The following is a 22,729-nucleotide window of genomic DNA, read 5'->3' as shown; positions in this document are numbered from 1 at the left end:
ATGACAATTTAACCTTTAGCTCCACAATAAGGACATATGAGATCATCTGTAGCCATCTTTTTTTTGTATTTATAAATGTCATTTATAGATGTCAAAGAGTAAAAGGCCGGAAGGAAATTAACTTGTTCTCCATTTAGTCTTAGTAAAGACAAAGTAATTTCAGGACAGTTTTTTTAGTCACAACAACAGTGATCTGAAAGAATTTCATACTTTTAAAGACCTACCATATTGGAAAGAGTACCTCCAATAATACAACAATTCCCTTCAAACAAGCACTCACTGATAGTGTTGAGAAGGAACTTAGAAGGAACTTAGGGATACATCCATCCATTATAACAAGGTTATAATGTAAAACATAGGATTAAAGAGGAAACATAGGCTCACTTTACTTTTAAGCAACACTATCATGTGATACTAATGAAGCAGTTAATAACATCAACAAGCAGGTCAGGAATGAGGCATCAAAATAAACCAAATGATTTATAATTCTGAGTCGAATGATTTCTTCAGTATTGGGCTGATGCCATGATGTTATTTTTCAAAGGCAAAGTCGTCGAGAGGTTTTCTATGCCAGGTAAATGTGAAACAAAGATGTCAGTCAAGCAGTTCAATTGTACTCTATTTTTGGCTGTATTGTAAGTAAAAATGTGTACTTTTGATATATTTTGCAAAAAACAAGAAGCAGGTTTCTATCATGCTGACTGACTTCTAGGGAGAACAATGACAGGAATCAGGTTTTTTTGCCAGTGTATTTGGAAGAATGTAAATTTTATGTTTGTTTGAGTTGTTTTATTTAATCTAATACATTTCACATTATATCTCAAATAGAGTTCCCCGGGTGATCAAGTGGGCAAAAGTTATCAAGGAGAGATACAGTGCTGTATGTATGAATGACAGGATGTGTTAGGATTCTGAATGAGTAAGATCAAGTAGGCTGAGCTTATTGTCTGTAGACTAAACAATAACTTTTTCATGCAACTTTGTCAAAGATACAGAAAAAGTGCAGTGTGAGCATTGCATGATGCTGCTTGTTTGTGTTAGTGACAAGTTAGCAGCACAATTTCAAAATCTGGGGCAAGTCTGTATCCAGAACCTCTCAGGAGGAACATGTCTGCCTTTTCAGCTATGCACGAGCAGAGGCAGTGTACAGAAAATACAGGAATGTAAGCTTGTTTATAACCAACTTTATTTTTGCTTTGGCTAGCACATGCACGCACCCACATCCACAGTAATTAATACATTTATAAACATACACATTACATATAAAACTGCACTATACCTACCTAGTTTGCCAACAAACACATTGTTGTTAAGCACAAAAAGCACATAAGTCTCCTAGAAATACATGCACGCTGCTCATATTCAAAGAAATTAACACTTGCTTGCTCCAGCTTTTCCTTTCTTTCACTTTGCAGTGCTCTCACCTCTGAGGCATAATCAGCCTCTCTAATCCATTCCCTTACATTAAGTGCTGCTTCCTCCTCCGATTGGCCTCTAGCACTCACTGCACTAGCTGTTGACAGCACCGTTGTTTTCCTCAGAAAACCCCCTTCCAGTCATGGCAGGGAGATGGAAAGGAAAGAGAGACAGATCCCTCTGGCACCTCTTGGAAGATATCCTCATATTTTGTTTCCCCTCTTAAAGAAGACAGGCTTCTTTTTCAGCTTTTGTTTGGGGAATGTCATTGAACAAAACAAGCAAGAATCCCTGCCTTTGCAGTTGAGCTATTTCTAGCGACAGATCAACTGAGGCAGCTTTGTATAGGTTCTAAGAATTTCTGGTGGAAGAGTGCGGAACGCTCTGCTTGAGCAAAAATAGACAATTTTACCATTTTAAAAGTTAATGAAGAGGCCTGCAAACAGCTTACATACGCATACTACCTTATGCCGTGTGCATATGCAAAGATTTAACAAAAGTGGAGGGTGAAAATAAACAAATGTTCATGACTGTATTTTACTTAAAAGGGCAGTCGGCATTTCTGTATTATTAGACAATTATAAAGTAAATGTGTGTAAAACTAATAAATAATCTACAATCTAGCTAGTCTAGATTGATTGCTGCACTTGCGTAGTGTGATATTAGACTTATTGCTGGATGAGACAAAAAGTGAAGGAGGAGACTCACAGCGTTTCATACTAACAATAGTGAATGCTTGCAGGTGGCAGATCATAAGTATATTATTTTTGTGAACTGTTAATTTGTTGTTACAAATCAAAGCAGATATAATGCTGAATATTAACAATAAATTAGACTTATATTCCTAATCAAAATGTGTTCTGCAAACCATAATGCAGTACTTGCCAAGTGTAATTTATCTACATTGGGTTTGCAACTGTTGCTAAACATAAAAAAAAGAAAAAAGAAAAAAAAAAAGATAAATTAAATTCCTCGGGGCTATAAAGAATTGAACTGTGGTCGCAGGTGTGCGTCTGTCTAGGTGGTTCAGTAGTTCTCAAGCTTTTATAATATTTGATCTTTAGAACTGCTTAGTAATGAAAGTGTAATATTTGAAGCTTTGTATTATACTCATTTTCGTGTCATCCAACGTGCCAGTTGTGATCATACCAAATATACCATTAGTGTTATTATTCTAATAAGATGTTCCAGTCAGATAGGCCTCAGGGTCTTATATGTCTTATGAATAATATTGCTTTCAGTGGTTTTGCTGTAAGTGAGTTATACAACATATTTAAAAGAATATGTATCCCATGTGATTAACTTTCAAGTTTCATAATGTGTAATAAAATAATATTGATGGCTTACCTGCTTCTTGCACTGCAGTGCAATTGTCTAACCACTAACAATAAAATAGATTGTTTTCTCTTTTTTTAAAAAATATATTAATCCATCGCCTACTTCCCATAGCCACTAAAACAGGGATACTAAATGTAGATAAAACCCCAATAAATTGCAAAATAAATTTCTTGAGCAATAAATTGCACAAAAATGCAAAAATGATACAGAATAAAATTCATATATGCAAATCAGTATTTACTTTTTAAGATATATATTTTTTTTATATCAGAAGGTTCAACAAATACTCCGATTTCAAAAAAAAAAATCACAGTTTCCTGGCAAATATTTAATGATTCACATTACAAAGAAGGACCACTTTTAGAATATGCTGCGAAGGAATGCTACTACGGGATTCGTGGAACACTGACATTCTATTGGTCTTGTAGTTTACCCTTTGACAGCTGCTAAGCCACAAGTACATGCTGTACAATAACTGCATTAGATTGGGCACATTACCTTGGAGATAGTTTCCAGCATGTGAAGAGTCAAGATCTTGGTGGAAAGCTGCACCAAGATATGTTTTTGCAGCTCTCTCAACGTCACACCCTTAAAATAGATTTGGTGTTGTGTGTGTTTCCACCCACTTGAATATTGAGAAGATCCAAAAACCCAAATCAGAAAGGTTTGAGGCTGTGCCAAAAAGACTTGTGTAATAATTAAAGCTACACTGACGATTATAACAGCACATAGTTACGTCAAATCAAAGTACTTAGGTTAAGGGACTGGTAGCAAATCCTATACTGAGCATCACATGCTTAATTAATAAACCAATAGACCATTGTATAATTTTCCAAAACATATTGTCACAGTATTATCCCACATATTGATTTGGTGTTATGCTGTGCAGAGGGCAGGACTGTAAAGGGATACAGGTCCAAAAAAATGCCCATTAGGAAGTGACGTGTCGAGTGTGGAGAGGAACAGAGCAGGAGCAAATTGCAAGGTTTCAAACGCTCCTCTTTCCAGAAACCTTTAATTTCTTTTTTGTTATATCTCGTCAAACAAAGTGTGAACTGCCGATGCAGTGGGCAAAGATAAAGCACTGCATGACCTGGCCAAGAATATTCAAATTAAGCCAGATCTTTTTGCTCAGACCAAAAAGCAAACCAGACATGAATTAGCAGAGTGTGAATCACTTATTTATTTTACATTCTAATTTAAAAGTGTTAAATATGGTTAAAATAGCCTTTTCTCATAGTTTCTTTCTTTTTATTTTTGTCAGAGTATCAAAGACCTGTTAGTAGAAGTCTTTTCCTCTGTTATTAATTGGCATTTCTCTTTGGCTAATTTGTTATTATGTATGTATTTATTTTCTTTGTTTTCGTTTGTTTAATTACCCTCCAATATATTTTCAAGAGATGGAGTGGATATTAGTGAAAATTAGCCTATGTATGGTTCAGTCGATTCTTTTTAGCTATATGTTGTTCTGTATTTACTTGATCAAGTTACAGCACCACCAGTTGTAGAGGTACAGTAACATGGAGGAAGCCAACAGCACAGGGACAGCGGTTTTGAGATATTTCATGCTTTATGTTTGCAATTGCCAATTCCACCATCAGGGGACTTTCTGTGCAGAGTTTGCATGTTCTCTGCGGGTACAGAAGAGAATGAATGTATGTTTGGAAATGCATTTTTTTTTAAAACTGGAAACTGTGGTCAAAGCGAGCTTACACAAGTGAAAAGATGCAATGACAGCTATACACGCATAATGTGTTATTGTCAATCATGATTAAATACTATTTCACTTCAGCTGTCTCCTTTCAGCTCCATACCTGTTGAGGGAGACAAAACAGAAACTGCTGTGACTGTAAACTGCAGTTTAATTAGTCTAACTTTGATCCAAAATACCAGTGCAAATCAATCAGACTGGTGACACTTGTATGTTTTTTTTCTTTAAAGTATTTATTCTGGGCCTGATTTTATCTATTATTTTTAAATTGTTGACGGACTTTTTTTTTTTGTCCCAATTTATTTTAGAAAAATTGGGAAAGTTATTTAAGACCATTTGTCTGTATGATCATAACTATAACTTCTTAAAGTTTCTGGCTTTCTCAACCTGTTGGCAGGCAGCTCTAAACACCACATCCAGAACTTCTTGATTTTGTTGAGAAGGTGAGAGATGTCATTACGGAGGCAGATAGACAAATTGTTTTGTGTGATATTGCGTCTTTCTTCACTTGTGTTCCAGTGGAGGATGTTCGTAAGAGATTACAGGATGACCCCAACCTCTGTAAGAAGACCAAATGAAACCCTATCCTGGAACACCATCAAGTCATTGGTTCAGGTATGTGGATGACACCTGGGCAAATATCAAATCTCAGGATGTACCACAGTTCACTGATCACATTAACTCGGTGGACCAACACATCAAGTTCACCAGGGAGGATATGAAAAATGACAGGCTAGCCTTCTTGGACCATCAGAAATGGGGGACATTTAAACGTTGGTGAGTACCGTAAATGTACATACAGATCAGTATTTAAGGACTGACTCTCATCATCCACTGGAGCACAAACTGGGTGTCATCAGACTGCAACAACAAAGAGCAAACGCCATCCCACAGACGGAGCAGCCAGGAAAGCAGAAGAACATCATACCAAGGAGGCCCTGAGTAAATGTGGTTAGCCCAGCTGGACATTTGTCAAAAGTGGGAAAACACTTAAAGAAAGCTCCAAAGTCCAGAAGAGAAGAAGGACAATTGCTGCCTAAGCAGCAATCCCTTATGTGTCAGGAGCATCAGAACAGCTGAAACATATTTTCTTTATACACCACGTCTCTGTGGCTTTCAAACCCCAAAACTCCAAAAAAATTGGTCCACCCCAAAGATCGGGCTCCTCGGCACAAACAGTTATATAGTGTACACTGTTAAGTGCCAGGAGGATTGTTGCGATTTGTACATCAGGGAAACCAAACAACCTCTGACTGAGCGGATTGCACAACACAGAAGAGGCCAGGACTCCGCAGTCTATTCACACCTACAGGCCAGTGGACACTTTTTCAGTGATAAGAATTCACACATCCTGGACAGGGAGGAGGCCAATTACGTGAAAAGGGAAAGACCATCTCTGAATCGAGGAGGGGGTCTAATACCACATCTTTTACCATCTTACAATGCTGTGATTATAGCCATTTTCCAACTCTCTGTAAATGGTAGTCATAGCCATTGATCAGTGCTCATGACAATTTGCATCTTAATGACCATGAAACTGACATCATTGCCTATTGTTAGTCAGCTGTGTTAGTGTTAGTCATTATGCAAATATACTGTTTATAAGGTTGGGGAAACCTCAAGAAGTCACTTGGATGAGTGACGAAACGTTTCTTCAACTGAAAACGCTACGTCTAGATGAACAGAATCAACTTTTTGGAATTTCCTCACCTGGCTGATTAAGCAAATTCTACTATTGCGTTATTCATTGGTTGGGGAGAGCCTGACTGAAGGTTGAAATAATTGCTCTTGAAAGGAGCCAAATGTTCTTCATTTGAACAGAGAGCGTGTTGTTTGCTGAACCATGCAGAGATCCTGCCACCAACCAAGAACTACTACACTAATAATTACATTCTGGTTTCATCAAGATCTCTCATGTTTGGGGACTGTTGTGATGTGAGGCAGAGTTGACAAAAGAAAGCTGCAGCCTGCAGAGGGAGAAATAACTGTGTGTAGACAGATTGCAGCTGTAGAAAGTTCATGCACCACTGGACTCAATTATAAACTACCCCAGCAAATCCTGCTTGCAGAGAAAAAAGGATGTAAATTGTGTTTACTGTAGCCCTGTCAAGTACACATTATTCAAAGGTATGCCATGTATGTAATTTATCATTCTGTCCTTAAACCATCACAGAAAATTTGGTTTCATAATTACCTTGGAGTTGTGTTTGCCAGCATTTAATTGATTTGATAAGTTTGCGTATGGAGAATGAATACTACTTACATAATTAATAAATTGTAGTCATGCACTGCTCAAAACATGTTTTTCTATTTGCCTCTAAGAACCCTTGTTCTATAACTTAAACCTGTGGGGAGTAGGTACTCAAATTACTGCGGATCCAACCTCATTTAATTCTCCATAGCAGATAATGACAAAAGCATTAACTGGGCATTTACACAGTGAAGTGCAAAGTACAGATTACTCGGTTACATCAGATCTGAAATCCACACACACATACAAATCCACTAGAGTTCACTGCACCTTACTCACCAAACGATCCTGGGATATTTTGTCCATGTCCATTATCATAGTGAAGGCAGTGGAAAAGTGGATGTTTGAGGAAGTTGTTTGATGTATTTAACAGACATTCTCACACAGTTTGCAATAATTGTAGGTCTATTCTCTTGCTCAAGCACTCATCAACAAGATACATACAGTGGCTGTGCTTTTGAAACATGAAATGTTGCAACGATTGAACATTTCTCACTACTTGCCCAGCCTGCAGCCAAGAAGCTTGCAGTAAATGACCTGCTGTAACAAGGCATCTGGAGATGAAGGGAGTGTATGCCTGAAAAACAGATGAAAGGAGGGTTAATAACAATATAAGAGGAGAGAAACATGAAAGAAATGTAGAAGATGAAAAGAGCCTGGCAAATAAGGGCAGCATAGAGGACGAAGCATGGGGGCGTCTAGCTAAAACCCAGTCTGAGAGGTTCAGACTAAAAGATTAGGTAAGACTTTAAGCTGGTTTTAGGGACGGATTCACATTGATTTTAATATACAAGATAAACCTGTTCATCTAAGAACAGGCATGTATTATTTATCTCTTGCTCTTTGCTCTTGTTTTTATGGATTTTTCCACCTTGACACTTGTCATGACTTTTGCTGCAATCTATAAACCTGGGGTTAACATCCATTGTCATCTGCACTGCACAACCTGGTGTAAATATATATATATATATAAAAAAAAAAAACACCCAGCACGCCCCTGCGGGCGGTTTATCCTTCAAGCTCGGGTCCTCTACCAGAGGCCTGGGAGCTTGAGGGTCCTGCGCAGTATCTTAGCTGTTCCCAGGACTGCGCTCTTCTGGACAGAGATCTCCGATGTTGTTCCCGGGATCTGCTGGAGCCACTCGCCTATCTTGGGAGTCACCGCACCTAGTGCTCCGATTACCACGGGGACCACCGTTACCTTCACCCTCCACATCCTCTCGAGCTCTTCTCTGAGCCCTTGGTATTTCTCCAGCTTCTCGTGTTCCTTCTTCCTGATATTGCTGTCATTCGGAACCGCTACATCGATCACTACGGCCGTCTTCTTCTGTTTGTCTACCACCACTATGTCCGGTTGGTTAGCCACCACCATTTTGTCCGTCTGTATCTGGAAGTCCCACAGGATCTTAGCTCGGTCATTCTCCACCACCCTTGGGGGCATCTCCCATTTTGACCTCGGGACTTCCAGGTTATACTCGGCACAGATGTTCCTGTACACTATGCCGGCCACTTGGTTATGGCGTTCCATGTATGCCTTGCCTGCTAGCATCTTGCACCCTGCTGTTATGTGCTGGATTGTCTCTGGGGCATCTTTACACAGCCTGCACCTGGGGTCTTGCCTGGTGTGATAGACCCCAGCCTCTATGGATCTTGTGCTCAGAGCTTGTTCTTGTGCTGCCATGATTAGTGCCTCTGTGCTGTCTTTCAGTCCAGCTTTGTCCAGCCACTGGTAGGATTTCTGGATATCAGCCACCTCCTCTATCTGCCGGTGGTACATACCGTGCAGGGGCCTGTCCTTCCATGCTGGTTCCTCGTCTCCCTCCTCTTTCTTGGGTTTCTGCTGCCTGAGGTATTCACTGAGCACTCGGTCAGTTGGGGCCATCTTCCCAATGTATTCTTGGATGTTCGTTGTCTCATCCTGGACTGTGGTGCTGACACTCACCAGTCCCCGGCCCCCTTCCTTCCGCTTAGCGTACAGCCTCAGGGTGCTGGACTTGGGGTGAAACCCTCCATGCATGGTAAGGAGCTTTCTTGTCTTTATGTCAGTGGCTTCTATCTCCTCCTTTGGCCAGCCTATTACCCCAGCAGGGTACCTGATCACGGGCAGGGCGTACGTGTTGATGGCCCGGATCTTGTTCTTACCATTCAGCTGACTCCTCAGGACTTGCCTGACCCTCTGCAGGTACTTGGTGGTTGCAGCTTTTCTAGCGGCCTCTTCATGGTTCCCATTCGCCTGCGGGATCCCCAAGTACTTGTAACTGTCCTCTATGTCTGCAATGTTGCCTTCTGGTAGTTCAATCCCCTCAGTTCTGACTACCTTCCCTCTCTTTGTTACCATCCGACTACACTTCTCCAGTCCGAACGACATTCCAATGTCATTGCTGTATAGCCTGGTAGTGTGGATCAGTGAATCGATGTCTCGTTCACTCTTGGCATACAGCTTGATGTCATCCATGTACAGGAGGTGGCTGACAACTGCTCCGTTCCGTAGTCGGTATCCGTAGCCAGTCTTGTTAATGATCTCACTGAGGGGGTTCAGGCCTATGCAGAACAGCAGTGGGGACAGAGCATCTCCTTGGTAGATCCCGCACTTGATGGTGACTTGTGCTATGGGCTTGGAGTTGGCCTCTAGTGTTGTACGCCACATCCCCATTGAGTTCCTGATGAAGGCTCTTAGGGTCCCATTGATCTTGTACAATTCTAGGCATTCCAGTATCCAGCTGTGGGGCATTGAGTCATAGGCCTTCTTGTAATCAATCCAGGCAGTGCACAGGTTGGTCAGTCTGGTCTTGCAGTCTCGGCTGATTGTTCTGTCTACCAGTAGCTGGTGTTTTGCGCCTCTGGTATTCTTGCCAATTCCTTTCTGTGTCCCGCTCATGTATTGACCCATGTGCCTGTTCATCTTAGCCGATATGATGCCTGACAGGAGCTTCCATGTAGTACTGAGGGAGGTTATTGGTCGGTAGTTGGAGGGGACCGGTCCCTTCTTGGGGTCCTTGGGGATCAGGACCGTCCGGCCTTCAGTTAGCCATTCCGGGTGTATCTCGTTAACTAGCAGCTGGTTCATTTGTGCTGCCAGACGCTCGTGGAGTGCAGTTAGCTTCTTCAGCCAGTAGGCGTGAACCATGTCGGGCCCTGGTGCTGTCCAACTCTTCATACTGGAGACCCTTTCTTGGATATCTGCCACTGTGATGGTTACTGGACCCTGTTCAGGGAGGTCGCTGTGGTCTGCCCTCAGATCCTCTAGCCACTGAGCATTGCCGTTATGGGTTGCATCCTTCTCCCATATGCTCTTCCAGTATTGCTCCGTCTCCAGCCTTGGTGGTGCTGTTCTCTTATTATTGTTCCCTTGCCACTGAGAGTACACCTTTGCTGGTTCTGTGGAGAACAGCTGGTTTATTCTCCTGCCTTCTATCTCTCTGGTGTACCTCCTCAAGCGGCTGGCCAAGGCTGTGAGTCTTTGCTTGGCAGTTTCCAAGGCCTCAGGTATGGACAGCTTGCTGTATTTCTTAGGCACCTTATTCGTCGCACCTTGCTGCAACTCCGTTAGTTGGCTAACCTCTCTCCGTGCTACTTTGATCTTGCCCTCTAGCCTCCTTCTCCATGGAGGGTACTGCCCCTTGTGGCTGTTCAACTTGTAGCCAAGCATCTCACTGATCACTGCTGCCGTATTGTAGATCAGCTTGTTAGTGTCGGTAATCGTGGTTGTAGGTATTGCCCTTAGTGCTGCATTAACATCATCTAGCAGACCTTCTGAGGGTACTTCACGTAATCTTGGTAACCGGCTACGGGGGATCCAGGTTTCAAGCTTGGCCATGATCCTATTTTTCAGGTCAGTTCCTCTCGCACTCAACGATCCTTCTCCTGTCACACTTGGGGCTATGTACCCAATCTCGGGTGGGGGTGATGATATCTCCCCCCTGACCTGGCGTCCTGACTCCTCCTTGCCGTAGCATTTATGTTGTACCTATATATATATATATATATATATATATATATATATATATATATATATATATATATATATATATATATATATATATATATAGTGGAGAGTATAAGTATGAAAACTAGCGTTGTTATGCAGGTACAATTGCCCAAGTTGTTGGAGCTTTCAGGTTATTTGTAAATTTATGATATCTAGCAGTTGGCAGTTTTGAACTGATCTTTTCAAAATTTATTTTAAAGTTATTCCAGATCACAGGTTGTATCACAAACCTTGACTTTTGCTAGCATACAGATAGCAAACTTGTAATGTAGTATCAGGTCAGCTCTGCGAATGAGTTCAAATTTTTAAAATCTCTAAACTGACATCATAGACAAGTACAGTGTTTTGTGGTTGAGACAAATCATTTTTCTTTACAGTGGAAGAATACTTAGACTTGAACAGGTAATGAGAGAAAAGTAAGGTAAGTAGAAATCCCCTCTGCATCACCTGGATTAAACTAATTACCACCTGCTAAAAGCTAAAAGCAGATTAAAAGCAGCAAAGTGCAGCTGTATTTACATGTTTTTTTTTTTTGATAATTAGTAATCTCTTAATTTGTGGAATACCATTATATAACAACACAAAATACATGCATTAGCTATAGCCAAAGGTTTTATTTGGTTTGGAGCAGTTTTGGGTTGCTGTTTTGGGTTTGGGGACCTTTTCTGTTTTGCATTTAAAACAGCTTTGTGGAATTGTGTTCTTCTGTTTTACTTGTTTTTGCTTGTTCATTTTAATTGATCAGCTTTAGAGTTTCTCCTGGTAAAAATATATTTATATCTGTTATTGTTTTTTGTTATTTACTCAAAAGATAATAAAAAATTGATATGGAAAAAGTCGTGGAAGGATTGGCTTAGCTTTAGTTTTGTCCAATGATGACTCCAAAACATTAAGACCTAAACAAAAATCCCTTACTATTCATAGTGATAAAGGGCTCACATTTGTCACCACAAAGGATCTAAATGTAAGTCCAACTCAAATATATACTCAAATAAAGTTATGCAAAACCGGAGCTCAACAACTATGTACTGTTATGTGCACTGAAAGTACTGCCTAGCACAAATCTTGTAAGTGTTACTATGTATGGCATTGCCCTCTTAAAGTATTAGCAACTGCATTTTTTCTAACAACATAACAAACTGATGATGCTATCACAGTAATGCTCAGAAACCATTTTTCCCCTGCATTAATACCTACTTATTATCCATATTTCCTCAAGTCATGTGCAATCTGCCTCCTGTTTCTTTTTCAGCCAGCTCCTCTTCATTTGACAACTAAAGATGAGTTAATGTGCTGCAATTAAAAAAAAAAAATGTCAAAAACAATTAGAGTCCTTGTAGGCAGTCAGACTGTGACAATCCTTAGAGTGGTAATTATTTCTTGCTTAAGACTAAACTGTGTCATGTGTAGCCATCACTTTTTCAGGGCATTACTCATTAAAATAAAAAAGATGGTACACACAAATAAAACCACAAATATATGGAGGCAAAGAATGGAAACACATTGTTAAGGTGCACTGGCTGTTGATTATAATGTAGCAGAATATTTATATTTGATAAAGTGTCGGACTTTACTAACAAAATATGGATAATGTTGTCTACTGACAGTGAGATCCCTTGTTTATTCACAGCTATAATGATTCTTTAACAAGAATTTTAATGCCCAACTTTGTAAAGTGTCAAACTGCCTCAACAGTGTCAATCCACTTTTTTTAACCCCTAAGCCTTTGCATAAATAAGCCATATAATAAAGAAATATATAGATAATGTGACAAATGTAAAACCCATTTGCATAAAACTAAATCTACAGAGCATACTTAGAAGAATCTCTTACTATCAGACTCCTCGAATAGTAGTTGGCGGTGCAGATGGCTTGCACCATCAGAAATATAATCCTTTCAGCAACACAGCATCTGTTCATCCTTACATTGCTGTTGTCTTTCTTAGAAGTGAAAAAGACACTTAAAAGCTTCTTTTGGTGCTGAGAATGTGAAACGATGCTCAAAAGACAAAAGCCCCTACTGAGATTCTGAGAGATGGAAGCACCCCAGTTACTTAAAATATAACTGGACCGAGTTTACAAGGTTCAATCAAGAAATTTGCAGGAGGTAAAATTAACTACTTGAGGTTAAAACTGATTATCATATCATAAGAATTACAGCTACTGAATGCTCGACTTCAGCAGTTACTTACACTTTCTAAATGACACAATGAACACATTGTATATGCAGTATGATTTTAAAAAGAAGAAACTTTTTTTCTGTATTTAATAATTATATACTAAGGAGGATTAATAGTTTATAAATGATAAATTAAGCACTTTTTTAATATCTTAACAACGCCTTATCCGGTCTTTATGTGATGACGTATGAACCCTGCTTACGGGTTCAAGCTACTCTGTGTTTATTAACCCTGTTGTGTTTTTAACATGTTTTAATGCTTTGCATCTTGTTCCATTTAATCTGAACAAGCCCCTAAAAAGGCAGTGATCACTGTCGGCCTCTCTTGGTTTTTGTTACCACTATTTATTTTAAAGCTCAGTTTTACAATGTAACTACAGCCTTGCTCATGCAGCAGTATATTAATGACTAAGCTCGTATTGTGGATGGATTAACTCAGTTGTTCTCCTGATTAAGTTTGGCTTGTTTACAGCATCCTGTCTGTAAACAATTGCCATGCAATTGCATTTGCCCCTAACCATCAGGAACCCTCACACTAACTTTTATCGAGTGGAAATGTTAGTGTTTATATTATGCTAACATAACTGTACAGGTAGCCACCACGTAGCACATCATTATCAGTGTAGAAACTAACGCGTCATTAAGTAACGCGTTAGTTACTTCTCTCCCCCTCCCTCTCCTACTTCAATCATGAAACTGATCAACAGTGTTGGTCAAGTTACTTGAAAAAAGTAATCAGTAACTAATTACTGATCCCGTTACTTAACTGATTACTTATTTTCAAAAGTAATTAATTACTTAGTTACTTAGTTACTTTTTAAAAACACGATTTACAACCTGAAGAGGTGATAAAGCGATAGATCTTTCAGCCCAATTCTACTTTTTCTACATAATCCATCATACAAAATGTAATCAAATGGAAAAGTCTCTTTTTTTAACTTGTTTTATCAGTTTTAATCTTTTAACTTTATGCATCAAGCAAAAATGTAATTATATGCAACATTCTCTGACTTGAATAAATTAGTTTAACATTTAAACCTTTTTTCTGCACATTCCAGCACATAAAATAAAATATTTTTTGTGTTTACAGTCACTCTTTCAAATAGATGCAAGTAAAACACAGCAGAAAATAAATAAAGTCAAAGACTAGCGGTCCTGTTGCTCTATTTTCACCTGTAAAGCAGGAGTGGCGTAGGCGGAGGTTTACCCTGGTGCAGGTGTGCCGCGGTCAGTTGAAGAATTCGCGAGTTTCTCTGTGAATTTCCCATTACATCATTGCGCACTCGATGCTTGCTTGGAAGTTTAGGGTTTTTTTTCGCTGTAAAAAGAAGTTTTCTTCCCACGCATGATGGACGCTAATGTTTTTGTCACTTTTTATGGAATCAAACTCAAAGTAAGGTCAGTACTTCCACGCTTTAAACGCTGCACGCTCATACTCTCTCCCACAATCGATATGTGATCCATTGTTGATCTGCACACAGCTGTTGTCACTAACGGCGCACTCGCTTATGTCACTGTCATGAGACATTCTCGCGAAGAATCACGGTTTTAGTAACGCAGTAATGCAGCGTTCCTACGGGAAAGCAACAGTAATCTAATGACCGTTTTTGCAATAGTAATCCCTTACTTTACTCGTTACTTGAAAAAAGTAATCAGATTACAGTAACGCGTTACAAGTAAGTTGAGTTGGGAGTTCGCCTTGTAATCGGAAGGTTGCTGGTTCGAGCCCCGGCTTGGACAGTCTTGGTCGTTGTGTCCTTGGGCAAGACACTTCACCCGTTGCCTACTGGTGGTGGTCAGAGGGCCCGGTGGCGCCAGTGTCCGGCAGCCTCGCCTCTGTCAGTGCGCCCCAGGGTGGCTGTGGCTACAATGTAGCTTGCCATCACCAGTGTGTGAATGTATGTGTGAATGGGTGGATGACTGGATGTGTAAAGCGCTTTGGGGTCCTTAGGGACTAGTAAAGCGCTATATAAATACAGGCCATTTACCATTTACCATTTAGCTGATCGGCTTTTCTCTCATTTGTTTATTCCCCACTTTGCGCCAGAAAGAAGAAACCAGCGGAGGTCGTGTTAAACAACAGCAGCACGTTTAAGCTTGGTCAGCTGTTGTTAGAATTTATTTAATATTACTTTCTAGTATCAGCTGATGTTTGTTGGAGCCACAGGTGTAAAAGCTGCTGGTCATGATATCGGTTTGGTAATCTGGTGAGAGGGAAACATGAAGCTGAAACCAGGAGATGTCCTTACTGAATCATCAGAGCTGAACAGGTGATGGAGAAACAGGTTTACCTTTTGGGTAAATGGCCTGGTAAATGGCCTGTATTTGTATAGCGCTTTACTAGTCCCTAAGGACCCCAAAGCGCTTTACAAAACCAGTCATCCGCACACACATTCACACACTGGTGATGGCAAGCTACGTTGTAGCCATAGCCACCCTGGGGCGCACTGACAGAGGCGACATGGGTGACATGAATGAGTTGAAGGGAAGTTGTGAACTGTTTCTGAGAGACAAATAACACCAGGATCCTTTTTTACGTAGCTGACAGCTGGTAACTGTGCAGGGGCGGGTCTAGCAAAGTTTTGCCAGGGGGCCAGGTAGGGCATTAACAGGGAGAGGGGGGCACAAAGAAATACTTTTTTTCTTATTCTCATTTAAAATATCTAGCTTTTAAAAAAATATTATCTGAATCCTACAACAAACGATTGATAGACTGATACATATATACCATCAGAAAAGTGTACATCACTGTCACAACCAGTGTTGGTCAAGTTACTTGAAAAAAGTAATCAGTAACTAATTACTGATTACTTCCCCAAAAAAGTAATCCTGTTACTTTACTGATTACTTATTTTCAAAAGTAATTAAATACTTAGTTACTTTTTAAAAACACGATTTACAACCTGAATAGGTGATAAAGCGATAGATCTTTCAGCCCAATTCTACTTTTTCTGCATAATCCATCATACAAAATGTAATCAAATGGAAAAGTCTCTTTTTAAAACTTGTTTTATTAGTTTTAACCTTTTAACTTTATGCATCAAGCAAAAATGTAATTATATGCAACATTCTCTGACTTGAAGAAATTAGTTTAACATTTAAACCTTTTTTCTGCACATTGCAGCAGATGAAATAAAATATTTTTTGTTTTTACACTCAGTCTTTCAAATAGATGCAAGTAAAACACAGCAGAAAATAAATAAAATCAAAGACTAGTGGTCCTGTTGCTCTGTTTTCATCTATACAGCAGGAGTGGCGTAGGCGGAGGTTTACCCTGGTGCAGGTGTGCCGCAGCGGTCAGTTGAAGAATCCGCGAGTTTCTCTGTGAATTTCCCATTACGTCGTTGCGCATTCGGTGCTTGCTTGGAAGTTTAGGGGTTTTTTTCGCTGTAAAAAGAAGTTTTCTTCCCACGCACGATGGACGCTAATGTTTTTGTCACTTTTTATGGAATCAAACTCAAAGTAAGGTCAGTACTTCCACGCTTTAAACGCTGCACGCTCATACTCTCTCCCGCACTCGATATATGATCCATTGTTGATCTGCACACAACTGTTGTCACGAACGTTGCACTCGCTTACGTCACTGTCATGAGACATTCTCGCAAAAAAAAAAATCACGGTTTTAGTAACGCAGTAACGCAGCGTTCCTACAGCAAATTAACGGTAATCTAATGACCGTTTTTGCAATAGTAATCCCTTACTTTACTCGTTACTTGGAAAAAGTAATCAGATTACAGTAACGCGTTACTTGTAATGCGTTACTGCCCATCTCTGGTCACAACAGCATTTGTTTTCATTCAAAGGCTTTATGATTTTTCCTATAATGGCGGGCCGGTCTCTAGTCAAAATGGTCAGGCCGATTTTTTGTCCCAGTCCAGCCCTGTATGCAGCTCATCTGCAGTCTGGTGTTACCTACATCTTCCTATTCGGAAGGCAGAATTTCCGAGTTCTGAGTACAATCGAAAGCACCACAACTGCAGTTTTTAAGTTACTAATCTAAAGTAACTTACCCAACACTGATCATTATACATCAGTAGGCCCAACTTCAGTAACCCTATAAAAGTCACTGCTGTATAGTTTCCTGTCTTTGTTTATGTCAGAAGTGATAGCAAAGCTACACATTTAAATTTTTTCAGAAACCTCTCAGTCAGAACATGGTCTATTATGTTTGGGTGGAAACTAGCGAGCTAACTTCCTGCTAACTTTAAACTCCGTTAAATTTCATAAATTCTGTTTTCATGGATGCCTGGATGCTAAACTTCATTGTTACACCTGGTAGAGCAGCCACACCGATCATTTTATTAAAGTGAAAGAATTTAGATAGTTTTTAACTCCCAGTGATGCCGCAGTGTTTGTTTGACTTTGGGACCTGAAGCAGAGCTTGGACCCGGAAACAGCTATTGACAACAGATAAATATTTTGGAAGAACTTTAGAGACTTGGGGGATAATTCAAAGGCACACAGAAGCTGCACTAACAGCAAACTATGGTTCAATACCATGAATCCAAGTCCCCGATCCTCTCAGTGTCCCAAACAGAATCTTCTAACTCCACCAAGCAGCAAACACTCTCTCAGAACTCCACTGGGCCGTCCTAGGCACAGGAAAAGACACATTAGAAATCTTCAGCAAGTAAACTGAAGCAGATACTTACAGACTACCACAGTTACACAACACTCAGGCGAAGACTAAAGGTCAGGTCCCAGCTTAAATAGCAAACAGCTGATTGCCAGATGGTCCACAGGTGCTTGATTGATTCAGGTGTCTCCACGAGGGGGCGGAGATCCCAGGAGGATCCCGCCCCTGTCAGGCAGGTAAACAAACCCACACACAAAGCAGCAAGCACACAAATGGAGAGAGAGAGAGAAACAGTGAAGACCCACAGGAGGACTGGAGGACCATGACAGCTGATTTTAAAAAGTGATATTTGTTACTGATTCATACTTTCTTTGCATAGGTGTGCTCGGTATAAAAACATGTTCCACGTTTCATCTTGTGATCATCAAAAACAAAACAAAACAATAATGAAATGCAACTATATATTAAGGCCATAATGAACTGAGGAAACATCATGCCAGATACAATGCGTATTTTGACCAATCAAGGGGCATTAGCAGTCTAAGCAATGCCTAACACAATGAGAGCTTGAAGGCCGCCACAAAGTAGCTGATTGCATTATAGGTTTACTGTGCAGCTGGCAGCTGTTTCCTGACAATATGATGATGGAAAACTCTTGCTGTGCCACTTCAAAATAGTCAATTAACGGAAATGAAATTGTGTGATGTCTGTTGCAGCACAGATGCTGAAGGCAAAGATGAAAAACTAGGACTGCTGAGGAAATTCTCTTACTGGTTTTCTACCATTAATTTGTGAGGCTTTTACAAATCTTCTAGCCTCTTTAGTCTTTAGTCTTCGTAATTGTAGTGTTTAGTGTAGAAATGTGTCCTATGCACCGATATACAGTCTTTGGCATAGAGTTGCAGGGGCATGCGCTTTCACACACAGACAAACACTCTTGAACCTTGTCTGCCTTCATATAATGCAGCAAATAAAAAGAGTGTAATTGGCTGCATTACTTGCTTCCATGTTTTCATAGTCATTGTAGCAATTTGCACTCCATGCAGAATAGACAGAGCGGGTAAAGGTAACAGACAGAGGCATTCGACTTGAGGGACAAATGGGTATTTGTGTTTAATGGCATTTTTAGTGTGAAAATCAAGAAAAAAATTATATAATAATAATTTTCCCCCCTGGCAGTACCACACCATCGTTTGCTCTTTTAATAACAACTGAATCATGAAAAGAGTGAGTGTCACATCTATCACTATTAAACTTTGATAAAAGCAAAGGAAATTCATTTTAGCTAAAGTAGATAAATGATTTATATTGTAAGCATGTCCAAACATTTTGCAAGCAGCTATAACTTCAATACTGCTACAAATAAAATCTCTTGCATTGAATCTCTGTCTTTGTTTTTATGTAAAAGTTTAACCCAAATTAGACTAAAACCTGAGTAATGACCAAAAACCCATTCCCCCTGTTATTTTTTTTTTCCATAGTTGTGTTGGTCTCAAGTGATTTTAGATTTTGCTCCATTAAACTAATTGGTGACTAAAACAGAGAGAGCTTGTGTCTGCCAAAGACCCCGTGGATCCCAAGGGCTCTCTTGAGCAGTGCAGTTGACATCGAATGCTGCTCAGTGGGTCTGGGGCTCCATCTGTGCCAGCTTCTCCCACTGGGTGCCTTGTACCCAACCAATCCCCCTCAGCCCCACCCCATCCGCAACCTCACTGCTGGAGTGCTATACATCTGCTTTCCCCCCTGACAGCCTGTTACACTGAGGAAGCGCATGATGGTGTGCTTAGAAACACTAACACAGACGAACAACTATACATACGGAAAATCAAGTCTCTAAGCTAATTTTCCAAATGATTTATACGTTGCACAGTGTAGCACATAATAAAGACACAGCCTTTACTGTGTCTGCAGTGGTTGTTTACAGCTCCGATGGTACTGTGGCAATAGGGGTACGTTGCACACTGATGCAGACAGGCTAACCCTTAGACACGGAGACATTAGGCAATAACTGCTATATTTATTTACTTATGTTTAATTCTGCATTGATGACCCCCACCTGCTTGCCTGCCTGCAGATGGGCACTGGAACTGGGTTTCAGGTTGCATTTGCAGATTAAGTGACCACTGTATGGAGTTAATTAAAAAGGGCAAGGTCACATGTTTTGGTCATAGCACATTGCTGTTCTGAGTGAGCTGCTAATACTGGCTGGGTGTGGTTTTAATATTTTTGGGAGGATTTCAGATTATGAACTTGAAACATGGAAGAAGCCATAGTTTTGTCAAGCATAGGATATTCTTTCTTGGAGACTAAAGCATCCATTAGGAAAATCATTACTGTTAACCTAAACCTAACCTTTCCCTTTATGTTAAAGTCTTCACAAGGAGCTTTTTTGAATAATTTTAAGGTGCCTTGCTTTTTGTATATTAAAGGGAGTTCCTGTAGAAAAACTGTATAAACGTATTATTATCCATATAACATTAGTGATACAAGTATGTAGTAATACACAAACACACACACATGCACACAACATCTTGCAAGCGCACATATACAGCCTGTAAGATTTGGCAAGTGTACCACAAGAGTCTCTGATTAAATTTGGCATAAATCGCTGACTCCTCTGGAGTTAATTGGTATTTCCCAATCTTATTATATCGTCCTCCAATCTGTTTCTCATGCTTTATAATACTTTATCACCGAAACCTGCATAGGGTTTAAAAATATACAATTTAAATGGGCAGCTTTGTGACAATTTCTATTTTTTAAATAAGTGAGTCACTGCCTACTGAGACGCCACAGTGGCGTTTGCCAATTAAGCCAGATGTTCATGTTTGAATAAGGACTTACATAAGAGGCACTGAGCAAAGCCTGAAAGAGAAAGAGAAAAAGAGAAAGAGAACATTTTTTTTTAGCTGAGGTGGTGGTCTTGTTTCTCTTCGTGTGATGTCACAATTCCTGCCCTGATTGTATTCATTCTAGCCTCCCATTCTTTTGATATCTTCTTGGAGCCAGTTCCTAATTTTGACATTCGTTGTGCATTCCACCATCGCTGCATCATTCATTTCTCATCACAAGTCACTGTTTTCACAATACTTGTACACGTGTTTATGTCAAGTACATGTTTATCTCCACTAAACTAAGTTTAAGATTTTGTTTTGCATTCATAAAACTTTTGATTTTAGTTTAAAAAAATCTCACTGTAGATATGCTGATTATTTTTATATTTAAAAAACCCAGCAAGATTTCTTTCATATTGTTTGTCTAAGAGACAGGATCAAATCTCGTGATGTGTGATATTGCATATTTTGGTATGGATATGATAAGTAAATACAGGGCCAATATTGCTGATATAGATACCAATACTTTTAACTTATAAAGGTAGCTTATGTAGAGGAGAACAGTGTGTCAGGAATCATCACCAATTTGCAAGTTTTGAATACATTTTGATAACAACAAAATCACTGTGACGTTTATTTTCTACAATAGGTACAACAAGAAAACCAACTTATCAGCATTTCATGTATTTTCAAACTTTCTTGTGGAGACCTGAAATGTGAATGTGCCTGTAAAGCAGCTTCTGTTGTTTTAATGTAATACTGATTATAAACAAAACAGACATGACAGTCAAAACAAAAATGTTCAAAAATATTTAATTGTGCATGTTTAGGGCATGTTTTTTAATTAAAAGAAAATTCATTTAACGAAATTCAGTAGGCTACATACTCGGTTTAGAGGATAGAGACAGAGTATAAATCCGAGAGTGCTAGTATTGATCCAATACCAATACCAATGTTGGTATTGATACTACCGATATTTGGATCACTCCTTTCACCTCTAATCAAAAGATTGCAGAATTCTCCATGTATCCAATTTAAAGTTGGCCACTATCAAGATCCTCTTATTGTGCATCTCTCCCAGAGCTCTGGTATTTTTAGTTCAGTAACAGATTTTTCTATGTTGATGTCTGCAATTCAACCAGAGCCCTGAAATCCATAAATCAACAACTTTTGCGTCAAATTTAATTGGGGAAAAAACCTGTAGTGTCTAAGCCCAAGGCAGCAGCACATCAGGTCAGAAACAGCATGAGCATTTATTTATTTATTTACCGTAATTTACATTGACAGTAAATTCATCTCTGAGGGTCAGACTGTCAATGCAGATGCATGTTATGTAGTAACATCCAGTGGTATTTCAGGGAGAGCATTCACCACAAATGATCCAAACTATGATGCTCCCAGTCGTGCACATCCAACATAGCAGTCGCTCACCAGCCACCCCACTTGCTGGAGATGGTGATTTTATCCTTTTTCCCCCCAAATGAAATCCAAGTTGAAGAGTTGCTATTTTGACAAGGTGGAGGAGATAGCAGTTACAGATGTGTAGAAAAAAGATTTTTGGAAAGGGTTTAAAAACAGCAGAAGTGCTGGAAGCACTGGCGAGGTGGACAAGGAATGCATCTTAATGGGGACAGTGACCAAATATAAATTACACATGGCTCTTGCTTTTTATCAGCAAAGTCACAGAACTTTTTGATCGCACCACATAAATTGTTTTGCTGGGCATGGTGATCCTAATATGGGAGAATATTTTTCTATATTTTAAACCCTGTTCATTTTTGATCAAAGAATTGCCAAATCTGACTGACAGCAGGCAGATAAATCTCATCCTTGTCATCTGGACAGCAAGAACTTTTAATGTTGACATCAGTCATCATTAGTTACTTCAAAGCTTGGTTTTGTCTCAAGACATTTTATCATATGGGACAGCACCTGGGATTCAAAGCCTTCTTTCAAAGACCTATTTTATATGAGTGGAAATGATTGTGACAGGGCTCAACAGAAAATATGGAACTCCTCTGCTTCCAATGAGGAAGATATTAGGACAATATCAGGTGAAACAGTCATCAAAGGACATCTGAATTCATTTCCAGACCTAGGCAGCAGAAAATAATTCTCATACTCCTCTCTTTGGCACAGAGAAGGATCATCGGGGCAGCTGGGAAACTCTGACAGCTGGGAACCTCCTCAGTCTCCAGCAGACCCCAGATGTCTCTTCCCGATCCTCTCTAGCTCTTCTTGTCTCTTTTTCTCATTCACCATCTCTGTCTCTGTCCCAAGTGCCGAAAAAAATTGGCAAGGAAGCGTTCCAGTTGTAAAATGGTTGTTTTCGCCAATTACTTCTCTCCCCTACCCCCGTCATCCCAGATGTAGCCAATCTTGTGTGAAGATGTCAGAATTATGCAGATGATATGAGCAAATCTGGATCGCTTTTAT

General features: G+C 39.7%; 1 long non-coding RNA gene across 1 annotated transcript; it reads right to left on the bottom strand.

The window, feature by feature from the left end:
- Nucleotides 1–6,693: 6,693 nt before the first annotated feature.
- LOC113037146 (uncharacterized) lies at nucleotides 6,694–17,470 on the bottom strand. The gene is made up of 3 exons (XR_003274587.1): nucleotides 17,381–17,470; nucleotides 11,902–11,997; nucleotides 6,694–7,293 (listed from the first exon to the last, which is right to left on the bottom strand). It is a non-coding gene; the product is annotated as an uncharacterized LOC113037146 (long non-coding RNA).
- Nucleotides 17,471–22,729: the final 5,259 nt, after the last annotated feature.

Source organism: Astatotilapia calliptera, chromosome 15 (genome assembly GCF_900246225.1).
Source record: "Astatotilapia calliptera chromosome 15, fAstCal1.2, whole genome shotgun sequence".
NCBI classification, from domain to species: Eukaryota; Metazoa; Chordata; class Actinopteri; order Cichliformes; family Cichlidae; genus Astatotilapia; species Astatotilapia calliptera.
Note: the sequence above shows the minus strand (reverse complement) of the source record. Positions and strands in the feature narration are given on the sequence as shown.